The following is a 25,174-nucleotide window of genomic DNA, read 5'->3' on the forward strand; positions in this document are numbered from 1 at the left end:
CACTATATAGACATACCACACATAACACACCACACACATCAAACACACACACATACCATATACACAATACCATACACACCACATCATACACCACACAGAGACACAAACACATACTCCACAGACACACAAGCCACACACACACACACCACACAGCACACCCACATATACACATACCACACACCACACACCAGTGACTGCTCAGCCTCCCCATCTCCCTGTCTCTCTCTTCCTAAAGAGAATGCAGGATGCAGTCTTAAAAGTCCAGTGCTGGGCACCATAGCAGAGACCTGTGACCCTAGCGCTCCAGAGGTAGAGGCAGGAAGATCACAAGGTACATCCCAGCCTAGGCTGCACAGTGAGACTTTGTCCCAAAATAAACAAAATACAAGTATAATATTTCATTCTATAACTCTTAGGTACCTCTAGGTCTTTTTCTTAAAGATTTATTTATTTATTTTATGTATGTGAGTACACAGTCATTCTCTTCAGACACACCAGAAGAGGGCATCAGATCCCATTACAGATGGTTGTGAGCCACCGTGTGGTTGCTGGGAATTGATCTCAGGACCTCTGGAAGAGCAGTCAGTGCTCTTGACTGCTGAGCCATCTCTCCAGCCCACCTCAAGGTCTTAAAATGATATTTTGGACTTTCTTTGGCCAACCACACTTTCCTCGTCTGCTTCCAGCATTCTGTCATATTTCCTGAGACGGGGTCTTGATGCAATGGAACTCGTGGCCTCTTGGGTGTTGGGAATATGAGTATGTCTCAGCACACCCTGCCCAGACTTACTTTGAAAGCTTTGTCTTAGGCTCCTCCCAAGTGGCACTCACGCGCATAAACACAGGTGCCCACGCATGTGCACGGTACCCTAACCACACCTGTCTTTCTTTATGCCTGCAGCTATCTACAGAGCTCCGGTGTCTGCACTTGAGTGTGCCTCTCTGGCACCAGATGCCATCCATGTCTTAGTCATCCCCCTGCTCAGCACACCTTGCCTCTAGAGCCCCTCTGCTGGGAATACCTTCTTCCCTTTCAGCCTTGAAGCTTTCCTTTCTCCTCATGACCTGATACAACACTACCTGAATCCTGCTTCCCTGAGTGTATGCCCAGATGTGTCTTCTGCGGCCAACCTGTGGAGACGGCAGCTTCCACAGGTGGGAACTACTGTGAACCCAAGCCGTTATGGGGCCCAGTGTGCTGGTGAATGACTGGGTGACTCCAGGCTAACTGTCCCCCTTAGGGAAGCCAAAGCCCCAAGAGCCATCAAACTATGCAAGGCCAGAAATCTAGGCGACCTTTAGTTTAGTTGGGTGGAGTTCCCAGGAAAATAGGAGCTACCTGCTCCTGAAACTCACAATTCAAGGAAACCTAGGCTCCCTTCTAATCTTCCTCACACTCAATCTGAGGGAAGGAGAAAGGGGCCAGGCTCCCCTGGTCCTGCCCCTGCCCCTGCCCCACCCTCCAAGACCAAACTTTTTGTCTTCTGTCTGCCATGCCTTGACATGGGGCAAGCAGTAGGTAACTGAACTCCCCTTTGTCTCTAACCAAACCAGGGGTGGGGTTGGGGGGGAGTATAGGGCATCCCCACTTCCGGTGTATTATAGGGGCGGGGCATCTACCCTCTCTCCTCTTGATAGGAACATTTGCAGGTCAGAGATTCCTAAAAAAAAAAAAAAAAATACAACACAGAAGCAATTCTATTTCTTAGAAGATTCCAGCATGGCTTAGAAAGGTTTTTCCCCTTCCTCCGTTTAAAGAGCCAAGTCTTTAGGAAATTACCTCACAGAGCCGGGCACCCAACACCAAATGAGAGCCATCTGTACAGATAAAACAGGAGCTTTTGTGGAACAGCAGCGAGCTGTGTAGCCCATTCAGTCTCAGAGGGGCACTGTATTCCGGGGTTTCTCTTTTTTTCTTTAACACAGAAGAAGCCTCAGTCAGCATAGGAAACAGGAAGGAACCCGTTGTTTTAAATAGCAGACAGCAGAGAATTGACCCATTATGGTTTGTTCATTCAGAGAGTGGCGGTCAGAAGGCAGCCTGGACGGCCCCCACATTCCCCAGATGCAGGTCAAGGGGCACACCAGGGTTTTCTGAGCCTGGAAGAATCCAGCTCAGTCTCTTTCAAAGGGAAGGGGTGAAGTCCTAGTTTATCTTACTAGAGACTTTACACCAGCACTGTCTTTTTAAAGAGATAAAAATAAAAGCTTCAGAGATTTAGAATACCTGGAAGTCAGAAAGCATCCTGTTTCCGCTCCTGCCTGACTCACAGCGCAAGCGCGCTTGCGGCAGCTTCCAGCCTCCCTGCTTGTCTTGGCAATCGCCTGTTTTCACTTTTCTGGGGTCTAGAGCATTTAGCCCACGGGTGTGTCTGCTGAGATCGAGGATCCCACACAAAGGCAACTGCATCCAGGAAAAAGAAGAAAAGCCAGCTCGCCCCACCCCCAGCCACAGTGGCAGTGGGGGTGGGGGGCTGAGCCCAAGGGTTAATCTGTCCCAAATTCATCATTGTGACAGCCAAGCTCACAAATTAGTCCTGCCTGAGGCTATCCTGACCTTGCCATTTAATTTTTTGAAGGTGTTTTGTATGCCATCTAATGTTCAGATTGGAGCCTAATGTCGTGATAGATACCCAGGGAGACTGACAGGCCCAGGTGTGCTGCTGCTCACCTCACACTCTGTGTCCCTGTCATCTCTGTCAACACCAACCCAGAGCCACCGACAGATGAACCTGTGGATCTCTGAAGTGACCCATCAGCGGCTCTGCTGCTGTGAAGCCCTCACCGTCACATCCACATGCCACCCTCATCAAGATGGCCCCCAATCCCGCTCCAGACAACAGCGAAGTCAGGGATCAGCCTGAGTGGTCATCCATGGCTCTTGCAGTTATGTGGTCTCTAACTCTCAAGTACTTGTGGGAATGACCCCTGTCACCAAAAAGGAGCAAGCAAACCACCCAGTATAAGACTGGGAGACCAGGTACTACCGAGACCCTGGTGACTCTTGGCCGCTGAGTTTATAGCATGTCAGGTGGAACACTGCCCTGCCCTGGCTCTTTCCGAGGCCTCAGTGGATGCAGGTGAGCCTAGAGGAGCCTCCCCACTGTTCATTTCTTCAAGCCAGCCGTTGTCTCATCAGGTATGAGTCCTGTCCAGATGAATGTTAGCCTAACTTTATAAGCTGTTGTCTGAATCTTTGGGTCACTGTTGAGAGAGTGGGGAACTGTTAATAACCATGCCACACCACCTGAGCTGGGAGCTGGGCGCTGGTGCAGTTTCCAGAGCTGAGCAGTCGGGTGGTTTATTTATAATACAATCCTGAAGGTGGTTGTGGGGACAAAGGACAGACAGTCAGCAAGCCTGACTCTGAAGGCCATCACACTAGTCCTGAAGGCCACAGTGTCGGTGGAATCAATCCACCCAAGAAAGGTTAGTTTTACTACAAGTGAGGGAACCTGACTTTTGTCTCAAGTGCTTCTTTCAGTGAAGAGGCTAAGTCCTGAGGCTGAAGCTGCAGCTCTCCCCTCCAGCCTGGAGTCCCTGAGATCCAAAGCTGCAGATCTTCAATACCTGCTCATTCTTGCCTTCAAGTCTCAAAGGGCCTGCAGATACCAGCCATGTGTGAGCCTGAAACCCCAGCCATCTGGGAAGATCTTAAGTCCAAGCCTAGGTTGGGCTACACCCTGCCTCAGAGTCCAGATTCAGGCATTCAACCTCATAGTCCAAGACAGCCACCTGCCCTACCCTGAGCAAGGCCAGAGGGTCAGAAGCCATCTCCTCTCAGACTCTACCTTTATAACCCAGCCTGCCCACCCATCTCTGTAAAGACAACTTCCTTGATTTCCAGAGCCAAAAATATCTGAAGTAAACTATTTTAGTGTTTTTCCCGAGAATTCAAAGGGGGGGGGGAAATCATAAGAATAGAGTTTTGTAATGTTTTAAAGAAACATCTTAAGTGTAGACTTCTGATATAACTTAAGAATTAGAATTTTTTTATTCTAGCATGGAAATTCTTGGCTGGTCTGCAAAGGAACATGCTAAGTGGAGTATAGTGGTATCAGCACCTAAGAAGTTGAAGCAGGAGGATCATAACTTTGAGGCCAGTCTTGATTACAAGGTAAGACTGTCTCAAAAAAATTTTGCAAACTGGTTCAGCCACTCTGGAAATCAGTGTGAAGGTTTCTCAGGGAGCTGGGAAGAGATTTACCACAAGACTCAGCTACGCCACTCCTGGGCATATACCGAAGGACTCTATGTCTTCCTGCAGAGACACTTGTTCAACTATGTTCATTGCTGCTCTATTCATAATAACCAGAAACTGGAAGCAACCTACATGTCCATCAACTGATGAATGGATAATAACATTTACACAATGGAATATTATTCATCTTTAAGAAAAATGAAATTTGCAAGTAAATGGATGGAGTTAGAAACCATCATTGCAAATGAAGCAACCCAGACAAATGTCATGTTCTCTCTTATATGTCCATGTTAGCTTTTGAACTTCAGATATGCGCATTATACTTAAAATATCTGTCTTAGTTAGGGTTTTACTGCCATGAACAGACACCATGACCAAGTCAACTGTTATAAAGGACAACATTTAATTGGGGCTGGCTTACAGATTCAGAGGTTCAGTCCATTATCATCAAGGTGGGAGCATCCAGGCAAGTATGGTGCAGGAGGAGCTGAGAGTTCTACATCTTCATCTGAAGGCTGCTAGCAGATACTGACTTACTGACTTCCAGGCAGTTAGGATGAGGGTCTTAAACCCCACACCCACAGTGACACAACTACTCCAACAAGGACACACCTACTCCAACAGGACCACACCTAATAGTGTCACTCCCTGGGCTGAGCATATACAAACCATTCGTGATACCCATAGAAGGTATGTAGCTAGTAAGGGACCAGGGGGTGCAGGAGGGCATCTTCTTAGGGAAATAGATTATAGCTTTATAAAGGGATAATGGGGAAATTAGAACAGGAGGACTGAGTAGGGAGGGGATGGGAGGGCAGAGTAGAGGAGGGAATATGGAGAGAAATGAGTAACACTCAGGGCCTTTAAAACTGTATGGAACCTACTACTATAGAAGCTTCCTAGAAAATGTACATATATAAAAAGAGTTTAAAGGGGGTTACCTAATAGAGTTATAAAGCCCCAACTTGACATCGTATGCTACTAAACAAACCCCCAACACAAGGAAGGGATTACATCTTTCTGAGTCATTGTCTAAAGGGTTCTCATAGACCCACCCCTGAACACTACAGGCTTTTGTCTATCCCATTGGTTACTCTCAAACACCTCATGGTAAGACCCTAACAAGGAAGGTCTCACCATGCAGGTCTCACAGTCACAGATGCATGCTGCCACACACTCTCTTAGCTAGGTGCTAGGAATCACGACTCAGTTCCTCATGCTTGTGCAGTAAGCACTGACTGACTGAGCTAGCTCCCCAAATTGCTACCCTTTTTAAAAATATGAAACAAAAGAGAAGCTTGTTGGACTGAGAATGCAGCTCAGTGGTAGAACACTTGCCTAGCATATGCAAGGCCCAGGTCCCACAGGTCCCATACCCAGCACCTGCACCCCACACCCCTACACCCCTACATACACATACACACATTCATACACACACACATTCATACACACACATACACATATACCGACACACATTCATACATAGACATATATATATATGCACATATACATACACACACATATACACTAAAAATGTCACTAAATTTTAAATTAATATATTGTAGGCTTTCTAAGGATGAGACAAGACTACATACTACGGACAGTAATTAATAATAATTAATTATTACTGCTCGTAATGTGGGATCATTATTAGAAAGTAGCCTGAACAACTGCTAAAAGAAATCATGCCAAACCCAGTTAAATTCAGTACAGGAAGTCAAATTAAATATCAGGGCATGTAGAATTCACCCTCCTTCTGCAAACAAGGCCAGAGCAACGAAGCAAAGGCAGAAAGACCCATGGGCTAAACTGTCACAGCTCAACCAGGAGGTGTGCATCCAGCAGTACCACACAATATTTGTGTGGGATGTAAACGGGCAAACAGCTCAGTTACGTTTCATATAGACTGAGTACGAAGATTAGAGAAGTTATATACTGTTAGTGTGATGATATGGACAGGTTGAAAGTGTCTGAAGCATATAGTGGACAATGTGACTAGTTTTTCATAATGAAAGTGCTGTCATTCCAACACTCAGGAATCTGAGGCAGGGCATGTTATCTTAGGCCATCTGAGGTTCTGGGTCAACCTAGGCTACAATGAGACCCTGTCTCAAGAAACACAAGAATGAGAGAATGTGTATGCACAACTCATACTAGGTCTTCAAAATACTTTGGAAAATTACAAGCAATGAAGAGAAGAATAGACGAACACCGGGATAGATCGGTTTTGAACACCCTACTTTCAAGGACTGATAGGAAAAATAATAACAAAGACAGAGAGAATTTTAGCACAAGTTCACCGACTGCATCATCACAGAATGGCCAGGGATGGACCTAAGTGCCTGCTGTCATGTGCCAGGCAGTGATAGATCTCTGTAAGCATCAAAGGACAGAAATGACAAATACCAATCAAATGCTAGTTAACAAAAACAAATCTCAGCCAGAATTTTGATGAGAAAGATATCTAGCTATATCCTCTGATCTCAATGTGATAAAATTAAAAAATCAGTAATTTACACAAAAACAATCATTTTTGAAATTCTAATCACTTGGATATTGAAAAATATTCTTCCAGCCAAGCCTGGTGGTGCACACCTATAACTCCAACATTTGGGAAATCAAGGAGGCTTAGAATTGAAGGCCAGCCTCAGCTACAAAGTGAGTTGTAGGTCAAACTGGCCAACATTAGATCCTGTCTAAACAAACAAACAAACAAACAAATCCTTCCAGATCCCTGTAATTAAAGAAGAAACCAGGGTGTGTGTGTGTGTGTGTGTGTGTGTGTGTGTGTGTGTGTGTGAGGGCGTGTTAATAAGAATATGATTGGAGAGAGGATAAGGGGAAGAATCAAATATTTTTATTATTTAACACAAAAAGGAACTCGGGCGACTGAACAGGAAGATCTCAGTGTCATCCAGCCGAGGTGAGGTGCAGCCCCACACCCCACAAGGAGAGGAGAGGGAGGGATCGATAGGAGGGGAATGGACGGAACAAATAGGCTTAACAGTGGGTTAGGGAGCTCGAGAGCTTACCCTGTGGTTAAGAGCACACACTGCTTAGGACTAGAGTTTGGTTCCCAGCACCCACAACTGCTCGTAACTCCAGGTCCAGGTGATATGATGCCCTCTTCTGGTGTCTTTGGGCACTGTCCTCATTAGGGCTTCTAGTGCTATGATAAATACCATTCCCAAAAGCAACATGGGGAAGAAAGCGTTTATTTCAGCTCCCATGCCCCCAGTCTATCAGGAAGGGAAGTCAGGACAGGAACTCAAAGCAGGAACTGAAGCGGAGACCACAGAGAAGGTCTGCTTACTAGCTTGCCTCAGTGGATTGCTCAATTTGCTTCTTTATATCACCCAGAACCACCAGCTAAAGTATGCTCGCACCCAAAATGGTTTAGGCCCTCTTGAAGCAATCATTAACCAAGAAAATGCCCTTCAGGTTTACCTACAATAAATCTGAAAGAAGCATTTCCTCAAATGAGGCCCCTATTTCCAGTTTGTATCAAGTTGACAAAAACAAGCCACAACAGGCACCTGAATGTATGTGCAAAAGCACAGGCACACGAGTGTATACATACACATACACACACACACACACACACACACACACACACACAAATAGATAAGAACAAGAAAATCTTTCTTTTAAAGATAACCATTCATGGGGCTGGAGAGATGGCTCTGCAGTTAAGATCACTGACTGCTTTTCCAGAGGTCCTGAGTTCAATTCCCAGCAACCACATGGTGGCTCTCAACCATCTGTAATGTGATCTTCTGGTGTGTCTGAAGACAGCGACAGTGTACTCACATATATAAAACAAATAAATCTTAAAAAAAAAAAAAACCACTTATAGTGGCACAATACTTTTATTCCCTGAAGTCAATAACGAGAAGTAGGCAGTGTTTGATGTCAGCCTGCTCTTTCTTTATAGCGAGTTCCAGACCAGCCAGAGCCTGTGTCAATAAACAAACAAAGAATACTTGGTTGTAGAATAAGAAACAGAACTGATAACCACTTGAAAATACAACAAAGAAAACAACAACAACAAAAAAGCAAATGAGAAATGATAAACATTGGGAGTTAACATAAGTGATTGAAGCTGTGTCTGATTTTATGGCGCTATATTTGAAACTCTCTATGAAGAACACCTTTCTCAGTAACTATAAGCAATCAGAATCAACATAACAAGACACGAGACTTTTGAAAACAACAAACTTAAGAAAGCTAAGTATGGGTATCCTTCCAAACAGCCATCCACTGTGAAGAACTGAGTGGGGCTTCTCTGGGAACTGTCATAAATGGATAACATATGCCACATAAGCTTTTTCAGAAAACAAATGCTGGCTGTGGTGGTGCATGCCTATAATCCTAGCATTTGGTAGACTAAGGCAGGAGAAGCACCAGCTCAAGTTCAGACTAGACTCTAGAAGAGGAAAGGAGTGGGTGGCAGGAGGGGAGGGCAGTGCAGGAAGGAGAGGAAGAGAGACAGGAGAGGGGAGGGCAATGCGGGGAGGAGAGGAAGAGAGACAGGAGAAAGGAAGGTGAAGGAGGAATCATGGAGAGAGATACTTAAGTCATGTGGAACTTTGAATATGAAAAGGGCTCATATATTTGAATGTTTAGTCACCAGGGAGTGGCACTATTTGAGAAGGACTAGAAGACCTAGGAGGTGTGGTCTTGTTGAGGAAGTGTGTCACTGGGAGTGTGCTTAGAGGTTTTAAAAAGCTTACACTGTGAGGACCTGGCTATACCACTCTTGGACATATACCCAGAAGATGCTCGAACATATAACAAGGACATATGCTCCACTATGTTCATAGCAGCCTTATTTATAATAGCCAGAAGCTGGAAAGAACCCAGATGTCCCTCAACAGAGGAATCGATACAAAAAAATGTAGTACATTTACACAATGGAGTATTACTCAGCTATTAAAAACAATGAATTCAAGAAATTCTTAGGTAAATGGATGGAAGTAGAAAATATCATCCTGAGTGAGGTAACCCAATCACAAAAGAACATACATGGTATTCACTCACTGATAAGTGGATATTAGCTCAGAAGCTCACAATACCCAAGATTCAACTCACAGACCACATGAAGCTCATGAAGAAGGAAGACCAAGTGTGTGTGCTTCGGTCCTTCTTAGAAGGCTGTTGCTAATGCTCTTTGTTGTTCGCCAGACTTGATGGTAAGATACAGTTGTTGAAGATACTTCACACACTGGTCATAGAACATGACAAAACTGAGTGAGTACTTACCAGGGAGCTTCTTTGCTGCTGGTTACCTCTCACAGTTCTGGAAGGCTAAAGTCATCAATGGTGTGAACAGGGTGAGCGACAGTAATGACTAACATGGCAAGGTGTGCCTGGGTGCAATCATGGCACAAATATTATGGGACAGCCAACCATTTCCTGATTGGACTTAAGACCAACACTCCACAGGAGAGAAGGCATGAATGAAACTGTCACTCTGATCAAGAGCCCATGGCTGGGGAGCGCAGAGACCCTAGGGATGAATCTACTACTATTATTTTGCTGAATATTATCAAACTATACTCTAAATTTTTATCTCTATATCTGTGGTTAGTGCAGCTCTCAGAAAAGTTTATGCACTTGATGCTGACTAACACAGAAATCCACAACTGGCCAAAGTGCCGAGAGTCAGTACCAGTGGTATTCTATCAGACACCTATATTACACTTTCCAGGACTCAGAGACCATTAAGGAAAAGCAGAAAGCAAGGCTATAACAGCCAGAGGTCAGGGAGGACCAGAGTGAATAGTGCCTTCTGGACACAACAGGAATGCTATACTCTAGAACTCACAGCACAAAAGAACAAGCCAACCAACACTCAAGGAGGGAGGAGGGACCCATGAGGAGCTTTAGACAGCCAGTGTCCTCTGAGAGAGGGAGAGGCAGGTTTCTGTCATGATGTGGCTCCTGGTAGGTTGACCATACTCTCGTTGCTGACCCCACGCCTGTGAGTGGTGGATTCAGTGGGATTAAGAAGGAGCAGAACACAAAGTTGGGAAGTAGGAGACTAGAGAGGCCTAGGAGGATGGAGGCAAGAATATGATCTAGATATATGAAATTCTCAAATTAAAGGAGGACAGAAGGATGCAGCTCATTCGTGTTGGGAGCCGACTCTTAGCCGAAATCGGCTATCAGCTTTACAGCCATCTCGAGCCATATACCCTGACGAGAGACTTGTTTTCAACAGCCTACAACAGCTGAGCACACTCTGAGAAACATCTTGTTACACTGTTTTGTGCCCTCAGCTGCAAGGTGCATGTGGTATCCATGGCTACAAGGCACATGACATAGTGCCTTCAGTTGAGCTTGTCCATGAGGGCAAGTCACGTGGTAAAGGGGATACATACCCAGGATTTCCTTTCAATAAGAGAGACTTGAAGAAACTTGACCAGACTCTGTCTTGTATCCATCTTTTGTGTCTCTCGCCCCTCCGTCCCCACTCTCTCTCTTGCTAGACCCTGACCTGCAGACCAGAACAGGTTACAAAGGAACGGGTCGTTACAAAGTGGTGCCCAACGCATTAGGAGGAAATGTTTCTTGCTACCGTCAAGACTGTGCACACAAACCATCTTGCTTTGCAGGTTCTAATAATAAACCTACACGTCTCCCCTGGCTGCAGGAATACCTTTTGTTTCTCAGGTTTTCCTTCCCAGCCCTCTCTGAGTTCCAAGACCAGATCTTGGTGGCTCAGATTTTAAGCTACTATTAAAGAAAGGGGTGAGCCCTTCCTTCCTCCTTTCTCCTTTTGGCTGGCTAGATATTAGGAATCATACTTAGCTTTAACTGTCAACTTGACACAGCCTAGAAGGGAGGAGACGCAATTGACCGGTTACCTAGGTTAGATTTACCTGAGAGCATGTCTGTGAGGGCTAGTCTCAGCTGTTCACTGATATTGAGTGCCACTGTCTTTTAACTGGTGAGTCTAGGCTGTGTAAGAAAGCTTGTTTACCCTACCAGCAAGACAGCAATCCCCCATGGGTTCAGTCTCAAGTCCCTGCTTGAGTTCCTCCCCTGACTTCCCTCAGTGTTGGCCAGTAGCCTGCAAGCTGAAATAGATCCATGCTTCCCATGAAGCAGCCATCTTGAACCATGAAAAGAAAAGCAAAACAAATAACAATAAAATACAAAGAATGAGCTCAGGAGGTTGGGCCAGGCTTCAGAAACACAGCTTTTGCAAAGACTGTGACTCTTTCTGAATCTAAAGTCACTAAGAAGAAGTGGTGGGAAAGTATGGACTCAGCACTGCCGTTTTCCTCCTTGGGAGGCTCTGCCCCACCCTCTGGGAAAGTGCAGTAGCCTGAAATTTAGGTCCTCCTAGCAAAGGTTGACACTGTGCTTCAAAGAGGCAATAACAGCTGTCATCCACTCTGTGTAGCCAAACGCTGCTCTGCTTTGTAATAGCTAAGTGCCTGCCCACTTTCAGCCACACAAAGATGCCAGAAAAATTCTGTTGGTGTTAAGCCAGGTAGAATTAACACTCTTTCTTGCCTCTATCCTGGATTACTTTAATAACTGTCTTTGTAAGTCTTATTCAGAGCTTCTTACAATTGCTAACAAATAATTTTGTTGGCTCTGTGTGCAGGAGGATTAAATACCAGCAAACTTCAGAAGCCTGCGTGGGAATAGTCAACATAGGCCAGATGTACCCTAAAACACCTTTCAGACAAAGATCCCGGTTCACTGAAAACGCTGTCACCAGATTCCCCCGCCTGATGCCCAGGAGCACATACCCCAGCCTTGTGCCCCTTGCAGATGCTCAGGGGATGAGACTGTACACTCTTCCCCACTGGTGGTTTGCAGAAGACCCTGAGGGGCTGCAGCTGCACAAGAGCCCCATGAGTCCCGAGAATTCCAGGAACAAGAGTCTAGGGCAGCTGAGGGGCAGATCCAGGAGCAATACTGGCTTCACAAGACCCCCTAAGATGCCTCTAAGAATCCCCCAAAATTTGTGTTTCCCATACAGTGGTAGGTGATCAGTGCCTCCAAGTCCTCTCAGCCATCCTGTCATTCACAGAGAGGGAGGTTGGGCTTAGAACTTTTTTCACATCCCATGCATGTCCAACGCAGAGACTGAAGTGATCGTGGTCATCTGTGATCTACTCCTCATGTCTTAGACTTATAATATGCTGATTCGGACACAAAGCCATACCCTCCTTGGTTTGCCCACATCCAGAATGCCATTAGGAATGCTTAGCTACATGGCATGAGTGCTGACATCAGGATAGATGTATGTGCTGATGTAAAGAGACCACCATTGTGTACCAGGGAACATGAGTTCTGCAAGTGGTCACACACAGGCTCGTGCCCAGAAAGCTACACAAAGTGCCAAAGGATGAGAGAGGCTTTTGTGTGGATATACACTCTAATAAACTGTTCAACATTTTAAGTCTAAAATATCATTTGGGCCATGATCCCTCATCAGGGGTTCCCTTCTCTGGCTCTGCAGTCATATCAGACATCACTAATTCTCAATCTGACAACTCATCTCCCACTTTTTCCCTGCTAGGGAAGCTTCATCTTTACTCAAGAATGCCTTTCATGTTCTACAAAAATAAACCCACCTGGTGAGTCGTGAGAGGACTGAGTGACCATGACAATCCCATTCCCTCCTTGCAGGAGTGGAAGAGAGGTTTCCATGCATGAAACCAGACAGGATCTGGCCAGAGAGCTAAACATTAGAAGCTTCTGGGCATTTCTAGAACTTCTGGAAGCTTCTGAAAATTGTTTTCCTGCTTGGTAAAAGTAAAAGAATAGAAAAAAAGAAAGCCTATCTATAAAAGGACCAAGGACCTACTGATGTGTGCTGCATAGACTCCAACCAAGAGGGAGCATTACCAAGCTGAGGGCAGACAGTTCCTGAGAGATTGTCTCCACAGCTCTAGAACCATCTGCCTTGGGTTGCCTCCTTCCAGGAGACCATTGAACCTCCTCTTGGTATAGCCATGCCAAGACAGTAATCTCTATGTTGTAGAGCTAAAACATAGTCATGTTCTTGGTTACCCCTGGCTACAATAAGCCACTGTTTCCCTGAACACACAGCCCTCTTCAACCATCTGAGCTAACAGCAAGCTTGGTTGGCCTGACAAGTACCTGCTGTGGATCCATCCCTCCAAGACATCAGAAGTCAACAGGTCACCAGCCTCCTGCATCATCAGTCATGTCCTCAAGACAGAAGGAGCTTACCCCTGTGCTGAGGAGATTTGCCAGGACTCACCCACCATCTTCTCTACTTGTTCACTTCTGAGTAAGTCTCTTGCCTTAACCATGTATCCTGCATTGGTTGAGCCTTTGGAGGTGACTCCAGAGCCTTAGGTCTGAGGATAAACAAGTTTTTGCCATCTCACTGTCTGTTCTCCTCTCCTTCCCAAGCCAAAATAAGATTGGTTTTTTTTTTCCATTTTCTCATGCGCTGAAGCTTAAAGGGCTCTTTTTTATTGCTTGGTTCTCTGCCAAAACCAAGCCTTTCATAGTCTTCTTTTGTAGCCCAAAGAGCTTATTCAAGATATTTTCCTAAGGAGGGAAAAATCCCTTCTTGAGAATTTAGTGTTGCCTCTGAACAGTTTTTTGTTTGTTTGTTTTGATTTGATTTTGGTAGAATTCAGGAAAGATTCCATTCAGGGATCTAGCTCCAAGAGGTAATAAACTCTACAAATTGTGCCTTATCCTCATTGTCCTTTGATAGTCTCACTTGGGGAATCCATATCTTGAGTCCCACCCCTCCAATTTCTCCAGTGCCCCCTGGCCAATTTTACCCTCCAACTTCCTGTGCTCTTTTTTTTAAATGCACTGAGTCCACTAGTGCATAGGTGCTGAGCCAGCACTGAGCATGGGGAATCTCTCAGGTGCTGCATCCAAAGGAAGCTGACTCTCCCTCCCCAGCAGCCAAGGACTACAAAGAACTCCTCCACCCCGTGTAACTTTGAAAGCTCCTCCTGACTCCATGCTGGGATGTCAGCTGTCCTAATTATTATAGAACACTAAGGAACACCCCTAGGGACTTGGTCTATAGCCTCTGGTGGTTTTTAGAATATATGGGCCTCTAAAAATCCTTCCCCTGTCTTAGTTAGGGTTATTATTTCTGTGACAAAATACCATGAGACCCCCCAAAAAAAAATGGGGGGAGGAAAGAGAGGAGATAGAAAAGAGAAATGATATGATTATAATCTCAAAAAAATAAAAGAAATATTTTTAAAAGAGAGTGTTTTCGAACAGTTTGTTATTGTGGGTCCCAACTCTATCTCAAGCATAGTTATGTGTGTACTTAGGTGTCGGTTACTTTCCTTGTTGCAGGGACCAAACACTTGACATGAAACAACTTAAGGGAGAAAGGATTTGATTGAGGATCTCAGGTTGAGGGCACAGTCTCAAAGACTCGTTTCCTCCTGTGGGACTTCACTTCCTAGAGGTTCCAGAACCTTCTAAAATAGTGGCAACAACTAGGAAGCAAGTGTTCAAACACATGGGCTCATGAAGGGCAGTTCATATTCAATCCATAATAGGACAACTCTTCCTGATGTGACCTCCAAGCGGGGCTCAACTGTTGCCTGGGAAAGTCCAAGTACCCGTGTCACTGAGCTGGGGCACCATTAAAGAATGAGCTTGGGGTACTCATAAAACGTTCCTCTGAAGAAAAGGTGTAACTAAAACATACACTGCTCTTCCTCCCTCGGCTTCACCTCCTAATGTTTCCGTCACCTCCCGGAATAGCGCCACCAGCTGGGAAGTGCATGCTCAGCATGTGAGCCTGTAGAGCACAGTTCACACTCACGTCCTGGGGTCTTGTGGGCAGTGGCAAACCTTCAGGTCCAGCCTCGAGGGCAGGACTGACTACACTGTATACCGAGACTTCCTAAAGGCCTTCTACACACAGCCCTCTTCCTGGAAGAAACATTTATATACCCCTGGGTGGGTGGGTCTACACATTAGGTATGCAAATCAAATTCTTACTAATATAAACCACACAGAATTTTATCTTAAAATAATTCTCTAGTGTACACATAATTTTACCAGTTATTAAATATAAAATCATATTTGCAAACTAAAATGATGGATTGCTTTACTTTTTTTTTTTACATAAAGAATTAAATCTTAGGAAAGCAAGATGATTGGCAGATAAAGTGCTTGCCACCAAGCTTGAGGGCCTGAGTTCAATCTCCAAGACCCCACAGAGTAGAAGGATAGAGCTAACTCCTACAAGGTATCCTCTGACCTCCACATGTGTACACACACACACACATATACATACATACTCACACACACACACACATGCACACACACACACATACATACATACACACATATACACACATAGGCACATACACAGACAGACAAATAAATTTTAAAAAGAATTAAATCTTGGCAAATATTCAAGATACTACTAGACATACTGTATATTCAACATTTTCTATTGGTTGATATTTTGATTTGGTCTGGTTTAGTTTGGTTTTGAGTGAGGGCTCATGTAACCCAGGACTATCTTGAATTTACCATGTAGCTGAGGATATTTTTGACTGTCTGCTCCTCTGATCTCTGCCTCTCAAGCAGCGGTTATGTTAGGCATGTGATCAAACCCAGGTTTCCTGCATGGTTACCAAACTCTCCAGCATCTGAGCTACATCCTAGCACCTTGATCATTTGATTTGGTGGTTGTTTGGTTGGTTGTTTGGTTGGTTTTGAGGCAGGGTTTTATACTGGAGCCCATGCTGGCCTCGATTTGTAAGCCATCTCCTGCCTCAGCTTCCAGAATGTTGGGGTTACAGGCAAGTATCTAGCACGTATCTAGCTGTAGATGTTTTGATGTATAATGACCAATGCTGAGGATAATGACTTTGCATAAAAGCAGAGCACATTTAAGAGCATATTTAAGGTCACAGAAATCATTAGAAATTCTGTCCTAATCTAAAGCCAAAATTTATTAATACATTTTTTTAATGAAACTTAACTCATTAGCTCAGATGGCCATCATTTTTATCTCAAACAATCTCACACAACATAATGCACTGTCCAACCTAATGGGACACTTTCCGGCTGAAGAGTGAGAGGAACAAGTTCAAGTCCTTGTTTCCTGTAAGTAAAGCAGAGCAGATTTCAGGCTGAGCAGTGGCGATGGGGATGCATGGGTCACAGTGTGCAGGACACAAAGTGTGCCACACCTTGTGTTCAGAGCTGAGGTTGCACTGAAGTCACATGTCACCAGAAAAACACCCCGGGTTCTAGATATGTTTGATTTTGAATTGATTTTCTATTTTATGTTAAGAAATTTTTTATTCTTGCCAAATTCTTCACAACAAAACATTCAGATGGGGTCACTCCCACAGTTTAAAAAGGCTATTGTGTTCTAGAACCTTATCACCTGTCTGTGATTCGATCCCAAGTCTACAGCGACTCCAGAGCCGCCTGCATAATCTGTTCTGAACGTTAGTCCTTGGGCCTACAGTTACCTATCCTGTTATCTGTCCTCAACAGCCCACGCTATTCTAGCTTCAGTTGTTAGTGTGACAAGTACTGTAACAAATGTGACCAGGGAGGGTGTTATTTGGCTCCCAGCTCCAGGTGACAGTTCATAACTACAGGGAGCATGTTGGCTGGGGACTGCCAGCCTGACTGCCAGCCTTCAGCTCACATGTCTGCTTTCTCTGTTATGTAATCCAGAGCCCAAAGCCTGAGAATGATCCCATCACATCAATTAAAGTGATCAAGAAAATCCCCCCACAGAAGTACACACAGGCCGAGCTGATCCAAATAACTCTTCATTAAGACTCTCTTCCCAGATGATTTTAGGCTGTGTCAGGTTGGCAGTGAAAGATAGTCACCACACAGAGGAATCTAGGTCACGAAGGCCATGGCATTCCTGTGCTCGATCCAACCCGGGGTGTCGTAGAACAGTGCCATGCCACCCTGGTACAAAGGCCTGGGAGTCTTGTTTTCTTGACGTTAAATTTAGCGTCTCATTCCAAGTTCACACTGTTGATGGAATTCAGACTAGCCTCTGCCCAATGGATGGGGTGAAGGGCAGCACTGGAGAGAAGATCCCTGAAGAGACTGGTGGCTCCTTGAGTCAAGTTCTTCTTGAGGGAACAGCATGGGATTGGGAAGGAGGCAGTGATGTCAGACGGGTCCTCTCTAGTTACCCAAATTCAGATGAATCAAAAGCCACAGGAGGGGTACAGAAGGAACACAGCTCTGTTAACACCTCGATTCCATGACTTCTGATCCTGGGGCTATGAAACAACAAATCATGTAGTAGTTTTGATCCACTAAACTTGTAATAAATTGTAATAGAAGCAAATGGAACTAATACTCATGGGCAGGTGTGTGTCCTTTATAAAGGGATGACAGCAATTTGTGTCCCTTGCTTATCAATGTGTAGACTGAGCTCTCGTTATGAAACAGCTGTCTCTCACTGCTGTGCAAATCAGAAGACAAAAGGAAATCAAACAGAAGAGAACGTGTCTTTACATAAACGTCACCACCTACAGACGACACTGGACACTGGGGGAAGTCAGGCAAGCTGCTCAAGGTTACAAAACTGGCCGTCAGCAGACAGAACAAAATGCTCCATTCTTGGCCCGTAGCTGGTGGGTACTTTGCCACACCTGTGATTCTCCATGAGGAAATCAGTTAGGTATATAAAGGTGCCTGCACCGTATCCTGATGCAAGCAGGTGACAGTGGTGTCCACAAATCTGCCTCTTGTCAGACTCTGCCATCTTTATACAACTTAGAGAAATGTTTCTGACAGCCTCCAAGCTGTGGAATGGGCCCAGTCGCTCCACCTCTTTGGAGAAATGTGAAGCTACAGTCACCTCTTTATGTGCTTCATGGTGTATCCTGAAAATGTTCACACAGAGAGAAAACTAAACCAACAGAAGCACCACTGGTTCTCCTGCTGCATGCATACTCCTTTGGGGACAAGCCATTAAAAACATACCATGTCCTTGTTGAAACTGCCTAAAGATGATACATTCCTTCCTCTAGTTTTTTATTTTTTCAAGATCATCTGATATCTATTCAAATTTGGAGGAATTCTAATTTCCTCCAAATGCCTCTATAGATATCAGTTTGCATGTCTTTGACATTGGGAGTTGCATTCCACCCACTACTCTGGGCAGCTCAGGACGGGCTCCCAGGATGAGGTGCAGCTGGGCATTCTCTAGGTTTGCTATAAGTACCCTAGTGACCACATGAACTAAACACTGGTTTCCCCTGATGCCCAGGCCTGTCAACACCACAGCTGCCCCTGCCCCAGGAGAAAGCTCCTCTTGCATGAATGGGGATGTTACTGAGAGACCGTCAGTGATACCCCAGCTACAAGATCAGTAGACAGGAGTGATCTGGTCCTGACTCAAAAGCTGAAATTGATTAAGCAACAAAGACAGGAAAGAGCTCTGGCTGCCATATCATGCATGTTACCCTTGTATTCTAGAACATTCCATGGTTCCTTATAGTCTACATGATCAAGTCAGATGCTTAGAGAGGAATACAGGTGAAGGGAAAGAGAACAGCATTCGTGCGGTATGAGCGTCCACTCTGGCTCCAGACTATAGTGTAGCAGGGGAGGCAGGAGCATGCCGATAAATGGTGCTGGGACCGCTGCTGTGGAGCTCTAACAGGGCACCAGAGGCTTCAGAGGAGCCTCTCACTGAGAGGACAGCTGAGCCCTAAGAGGCTGGGCCTTGACAGACAGAAAAGAGAGCATGAGGAGTCAACATGGAGAAGCAAGGCTTCACACTCATGCTAGTAACGATGTAGCAGAGCATGCATGTGTGTGGGGGTGCGTGCATACGCACACTTACTGAGGCACAGAGAGAAAGTGTTGAGTCCAGGGAGGCCATACCTTGTCTTTTCCTTAAGCTCTCAGTAGCTTAGCTTCTCTCAGGATGCCAGGTACCAGCCACATGCTGATGCCTCCAGCCTCCGTCTCTAATTGACATGTCCCATCAGGTGGGCTATCACGTTAACCAAACCAGGCTCCCTCTATTGTCCCAACTGGTCTGAAACTCCCTATGGAACTCAGGTCAACCTGAAATGCACAGTCCTCCTGATCCCAAGTGCTGGGATTACAGTCATGTAGCATCGTGTAAAATGCCAGATGGCTTTCTTTTTTTTTCTTTAGTTTTTATTTATAATCAAACTTAACTTTGCAATCCAGCTAGGGGAATAAGGAAAATATGGAACCCAAAGAACTTCAGGGAGAGCAGAGGTTACAGGGTACTGCGAGCATATGGGGTCCTTACCCAGAAAAGGGATGGGCTAAAGTTCCCGAATAACTACCTCACAACAGGGGTCGGGAGGCAGGAAGTCCCTGGTGGTGGCTATCTGGGAGTTCCTTATCTTCTACAGAGCAGGGAGCCAAGTCCAGGCACTGACTCAGGCAGTGAACACCAAGCAGAACCCTTAGACAGAAATGTCCATCCCACTAGATTTCTCATGCTTTCCACTGGTTGCAAAAGGTGGGACCTCTCTTCATAGGTTAGGACTTGGGACATGTAAGCAACCCTGGGTGTGGCTATCAAGTCACCTCAGGGCTCACTTTCATATCTCTTCTTGTCTCAGACCCATGATAACAGTTGGGTTTTTTTCCAGTATAAGCAAGACAGAGAGGAAGAATGTGGGAGAAAAGAAATTATACATCAAAAGACCGGAAAGGAAACCAGCAGGAGTCTGCAGAGCTGACAGGGAAGGGAGTTCTGGGAGTGTTCCATGCGGGATGAAACCTGAAGCTCAGCCAGGGAAGAGTCACTGACTCAGGAGTGCTCTCTTGAGCTCTGGGATTTGCTGTGCTAGCGGGAACACCTGGGAGGCATCATAGTGCCTTGGCTAATGTTAGCCTGGACTCAACTGTGGCTGACCATTAATAAGGAATATTCTAGAATTCTGAGGGAACTGAAGGTTCAGGAAAGTGGGAGTGTTGGAGGAGATTTGTTCTATACAGCATGCTTAGCCACTCCTTAAGCATGTTCCCTGAGAGCCCAGGGACACTCCTTTCAAACCTCATAAGACTGTCAGTGCCATAGGGTGCCCGGGAAAAGCTCTTCCCAGCTGCTGGCTGTAAGCAGGAAACAGCCCTGGGAGAAGCTTTGGGGGAGTTGGGCCCCTAATCTTAAGGGGATTCCAGAAGAATAAAGGCCAATGGAACATAGTTTCGTCCAGTGAACTGCACAACTAGGGAATACCAGTGCTGATCAGCTTGTAGGGACAGGTGGTAGGTACCAGTGAGCTAACGTAAGTCCCCAGGGCTGCAATGGAGGGTATACAAACTATAGAAGCTCTTCCTGAAACATGGAAGCAGAAAACTTCCAAGTCTATTAGGCAAGGTCACAGTGGAAACATAAAATGCACTCATCATCCAGACCCCCAAACCCAAATCCCTTGCCTCAGAAGACCAAAGAGGACCTCCAGCCAAGACAGTGGGTCCAAAGTACTGCCAGACCATGGGGAGATTAGAAAAATCTGAAACCATCAGGCAGTTAAAAGATAAAGATGTGGGATTCTTAACACATTTGGCTGTGCAGAAGCCTGATGGGCCACAGCGCGTGCCTGCAGATCATCCAGAATCCTGAGACATGTGGTTGGGAATCCTTAGTAAGGCAAACCAAAAAGTTCCGGGTACCTGGAATATAGCTTTCATGCTATGAACTCTGTGTTTCCCAGTTCTAAGCAGTAAAGGTAGTGGCCTTCCAAAGGTAGGGACAACAGTCGTATCCACTCGAGGCTTCCTGCAGGGCTACGGGTCGTCTTGCTCTCTATCATGAACAGTCTTCAAAGACTAGACCATCTCGACATCATGCAGACACAAGAATGATTCACCACAGATGTGCTAACTGGAACTGCGAGCAGGGTTAGCAGGTGTTTTACATGCCTTAGTAATACAGGCTCATTTTGGGGTTTGGGAGGTAAATTTTGTGAATATTTTGAGTCGCTCCATATTGGGAGGTTTCTAGGGTCCAGGAATCAAAAGATGTCAGGGGTCAGGGAAAAAAGCATGACAGGGTTCACTTCCAACTGCAGAGAAAAAGACAGTTTGAGGGAGACTGTGGGCGGTAGAGACATTTGCCACACTTAGGAATCTGCCGCTCTGACCCAGCAAAGCTGCCAATCCCATTGTGGGAGCACCACTTCCAAAATCCTCTGCTATGGTGCAAGCAGTAAGAGAGATTTCTATACAGTCTGATCGGAATGCTGTCAGCTGAGGACCCAGAGAATTGCATGGAGATCCCTAGAGTCTGCAGTAAAACCTCCGTTGCTGATAGCTATTCTCCAATAGAAAAGCAGCCCAGGGCTCACCCATAGGCTCTGACAAGCATGGGATATCCTGTCAGTGGGCACTGAATGAGTATGTGAGGAGAAACACCTGTGATGTATGCTATCTACAAAACTAAACACCATAAATAGCATGTTGCTTAATTTTGTGTGTCAAGCTATGTAGGCAATAGTATCTAGATAGCTAGTGGAATCTTCTTCTAGAGATAGACTTCGGGGAATCAGATGAGGATTGGATTTAAAGTGGTCACTGAGAGAAGCAGATGGTCCTACCGGGTGTGACTGAGCCTCATGGAATTTTGTGAAGGGTTGAACAGGACAAATGGCTGCCTCTGAACAAGAATTCTCCAGCAGACTGCTTTTGGACTTGAACTGCAGCTCTTTCTTGAGTCTTTGCCTGTCCACCTTCCCCATCAGAGTTTGGTCTCAAGAAACCCTTCGCAGTCACAAGAGCCTAACCCTTCATGCCTTGTATGTGTATCCTGTTCTCTGGAGAACCTGAAAACACCATCGTTCACTGGAGCTCTGCCAGCTGCCTTGCTGCCCCTCCCACAGCACATGTGCCTGACTCTATGGACAATTTCCTTTGACTAAGGGAAGAAAAACAAAACAGCAAGCCTAGATTAAGAACACACAGTATCCACAGGAGGTGGAGGACCAATATGATGGATTCTTTCCCAGTGGACACCACGTTGTGCAGCTTATCTGCAAATAGAAGAAAGATCTGAAGTATAAATCTGTATTAATTCATTCACAACAACTAAGAACTTCAACAGTACCAGAAGACTGGTGACAAGGGGGACTGAATGGGAGGACACGAATATAGACCTCACTGAAAAGGTGCAGACCAGGAGGATATCAAGAACTCAGGCAACACTTACCTACCGAAGCCCAGCCTTAGCTACTATGAAGTAAGAAGAGGCAGCTTTTGGTCCTTTCACCCTTTGAGATTCTGTTACAGGGTCAACCACATACAGCTAACAGCAGAGGGCAGTGGTGAGTTCCGAGGGATGCGTAATTCCTGTAGTGACCAGTGGGCCACCTGGTGGCAGGTTGATGGGGCAAGGACTCTTATTCTCAGTGGATTTATAGTCTATATGGTTTTGCTTGCCCAGATACTGCCTCTCTTTCCACACCATCTCTATTTATCGAACACCTTACCATCACAAGATATAGAAACTGAAGTCCACGTGTCCCCCACATACCAGGGCATCTAGATCATTTGAGGCTACAATGGGATGACCCCATGAAGCTCCAACAGTGAACAGTTGGGAGATGACATTCTGCAGAGTTGATGCTGACTCTGGGATGTAGCAACACCTTAAGTCAGATACTGGGCTAACAAATGTGGTTATACTGAGTCAACAGCCAACACAGAGTGTTGTTACACTCTGAGCATGAGCAGAAAAGCCCAGTCTGGGAACCCAGGCCATTCGCTCTTGCATTCTCTCAAGTGTCATTTGCTGGTATTGCCAACCTCCCTGCTGAGCCACTTGAGTGGCCACATTTAGAATCTATCTTTGCTCTCAGATTGGCCTCCCGATTCCTAGTTTCACACTCTATGAACCTATGGTTCACCTACCTGTACCCTGTGTAAAGGTCATTAGCCCCATATGTATTATGCAGTCACCACTCAAAAACCTCTTTTATAAGGACAGTGGTTTAAAGAGTGTCTTTCTGTCTAGATATAGAATATTGGTTCTCGACACTAATCACCTTAGGAAAAATGATAGATACTGAGGGGGTGGTTTATTCAGTAAAGAACTGACTCTCGGAGACAGCATCAACTCTGCAGAATGTCATCTCCCAACAGGTACTGCTGGAGCTTCATGTAGCCCACTGTAGTCCCAAACCATCTGGATGCCCTGGATATCTGGATGCTTGTTAGGCCATTGTGAGACCCCCAAATCCAATCCCTGAAACCCATGTAAAAAGCTAGGTGTGTGTATTCTCAGTGCTAAGGAAGTGGAGCCAGGAAGATCCACGGGCTTCACTGGCCAGACAGTGTAGTTCATTCAGTGAGTTCCAGGGCAATCTCAAAGGAGTTGGATAATGTTCCTAAGGATGATACCACAGATGGTCCTATTACCTCTAAATATATGTGTATACACACAAAAAATGAATTTAAAAAAATATTCTAAACAGTGAACAAACTGGAAAGCCACAAATAGTTCCAGGCATATGTATGACGTGATCCAGGCTCCACGTGGCAGCTGAGCAGGGTCTGGCTCTACAGGGGTAGGGCTCTAAGGGCTCTACAGTTGCCTAAGGATTTTTGGAAGGCATACAGGAACAATGGAGCTCTAATGGCATGGCCCACTGGCTTGTGGGTAACACTCACAGTGAGCACTGTGCACACCTGTTGCTGTGCCTTCACTGTCTGACCACAGGGACTTGAGCAGCAAGTCACAGAGTCTGCAGCTGCTGTCCCAGCCCCAAGTGCTTATGAGATGTCCAGGGCTTTGTGCTCCATGTGGCCAAAAGCACGTCCCACAGCCGAAGAGGGCCACATGGGGTACTCTCAGAAGGCACATTGCTTCCACTGTCCCTCTGTCCCCCTGCACATTAGATGTTTCTGTCATGTTTCTGGGTACTGTTCCTCTTCTTTACTGCCCGACATAGCTGATACAGAACTTCTCCAGCAATGTATGATTGTTCTGGAAGCCATAAGTTCTTTATTCCACAATAATAGATGTGAAATACCTTAACTTGAATTTAAAATTCTACTCATTGAAAATCACCCCTACATTGCATGAAGTGCTAAGCAATTCCTTAAATATAAATGGATAATAAACATATTTGCTAAATATAAACATGCACATGCAAGCTACACATAGTAGCTAAAGGTAGATACATACGTATACGTACTTGAATAATTGTTAAACACTGTCTTACAAGTTCCCACCTACCACTACAAATATCTGCCTTATGGACTGAGCTACTCTTCCAGGACATCCTCACTTTGTCCTCTGCCTCCGATCCTTGCCCTGCCTTACAGCACATGTGTAAACCATAACTGTGGCGGAAATGCTGAGTTGCACACCTTAACTAAAGGCCTCCATAACTCCGAGCCACCACTTCCCTCCTCTGTTCAGAAAAACACCTGCTACAGCAATTAAATGCAGAGCACACACACATTGTGTCTTCTGGGGTTCCTCAATGTAAGAATACATCTTAACCTGTGGAGAAGGTGGCTGATTTTGAGCAGTAAAAGAAACAAAATAACTAGTAAGTGGCTGGGAGGTGGCCAGTTATAAAGCACGTGCCTGTAATGAGCAAGGGCCTCAGTTCAGTTCCCAGAAGACACACACAGACACACACGGGCACATACAGGCACACACAGACACATGCAGGCATGCACAGACACACACAGACACACACAGGCACACACAGATGCATACAAAGGCACACAGAGGCACACACAGACACAGAGACGCACACAGAAGCATACAGAGGCACACGCAGCCACACACAGGCACATGCAGGCACACATAGGAACACACACACACAGAGGCACACACAGGCACACACAGACACACACAGATATACACAGAGGCACACACAGACACACACACAGACAGACACAGGCACATGCAGGCACACATAGGAACACACACAGAGGCGCACACAGACACACAGAGACACACACAGAGACACACACAGAGACACACAAAGA

The sequence above is a fragment of the Grammomys surdaster genome, unplaced genomic scaffold, assembly GCF_004785775.1.
Source record: "Grammomys surdaster isolate TR1022 unplaced genomic scaffold, NIH_TR_1.0 328, whole genome shotgun sequence".
In the NCBI taxonomy this organism is placed as follows: Eukaryota; Metazoa; Chordata; class Mammalia; order Rodentia; family Muridae; genus Grammomys; species Grammomys surdaster.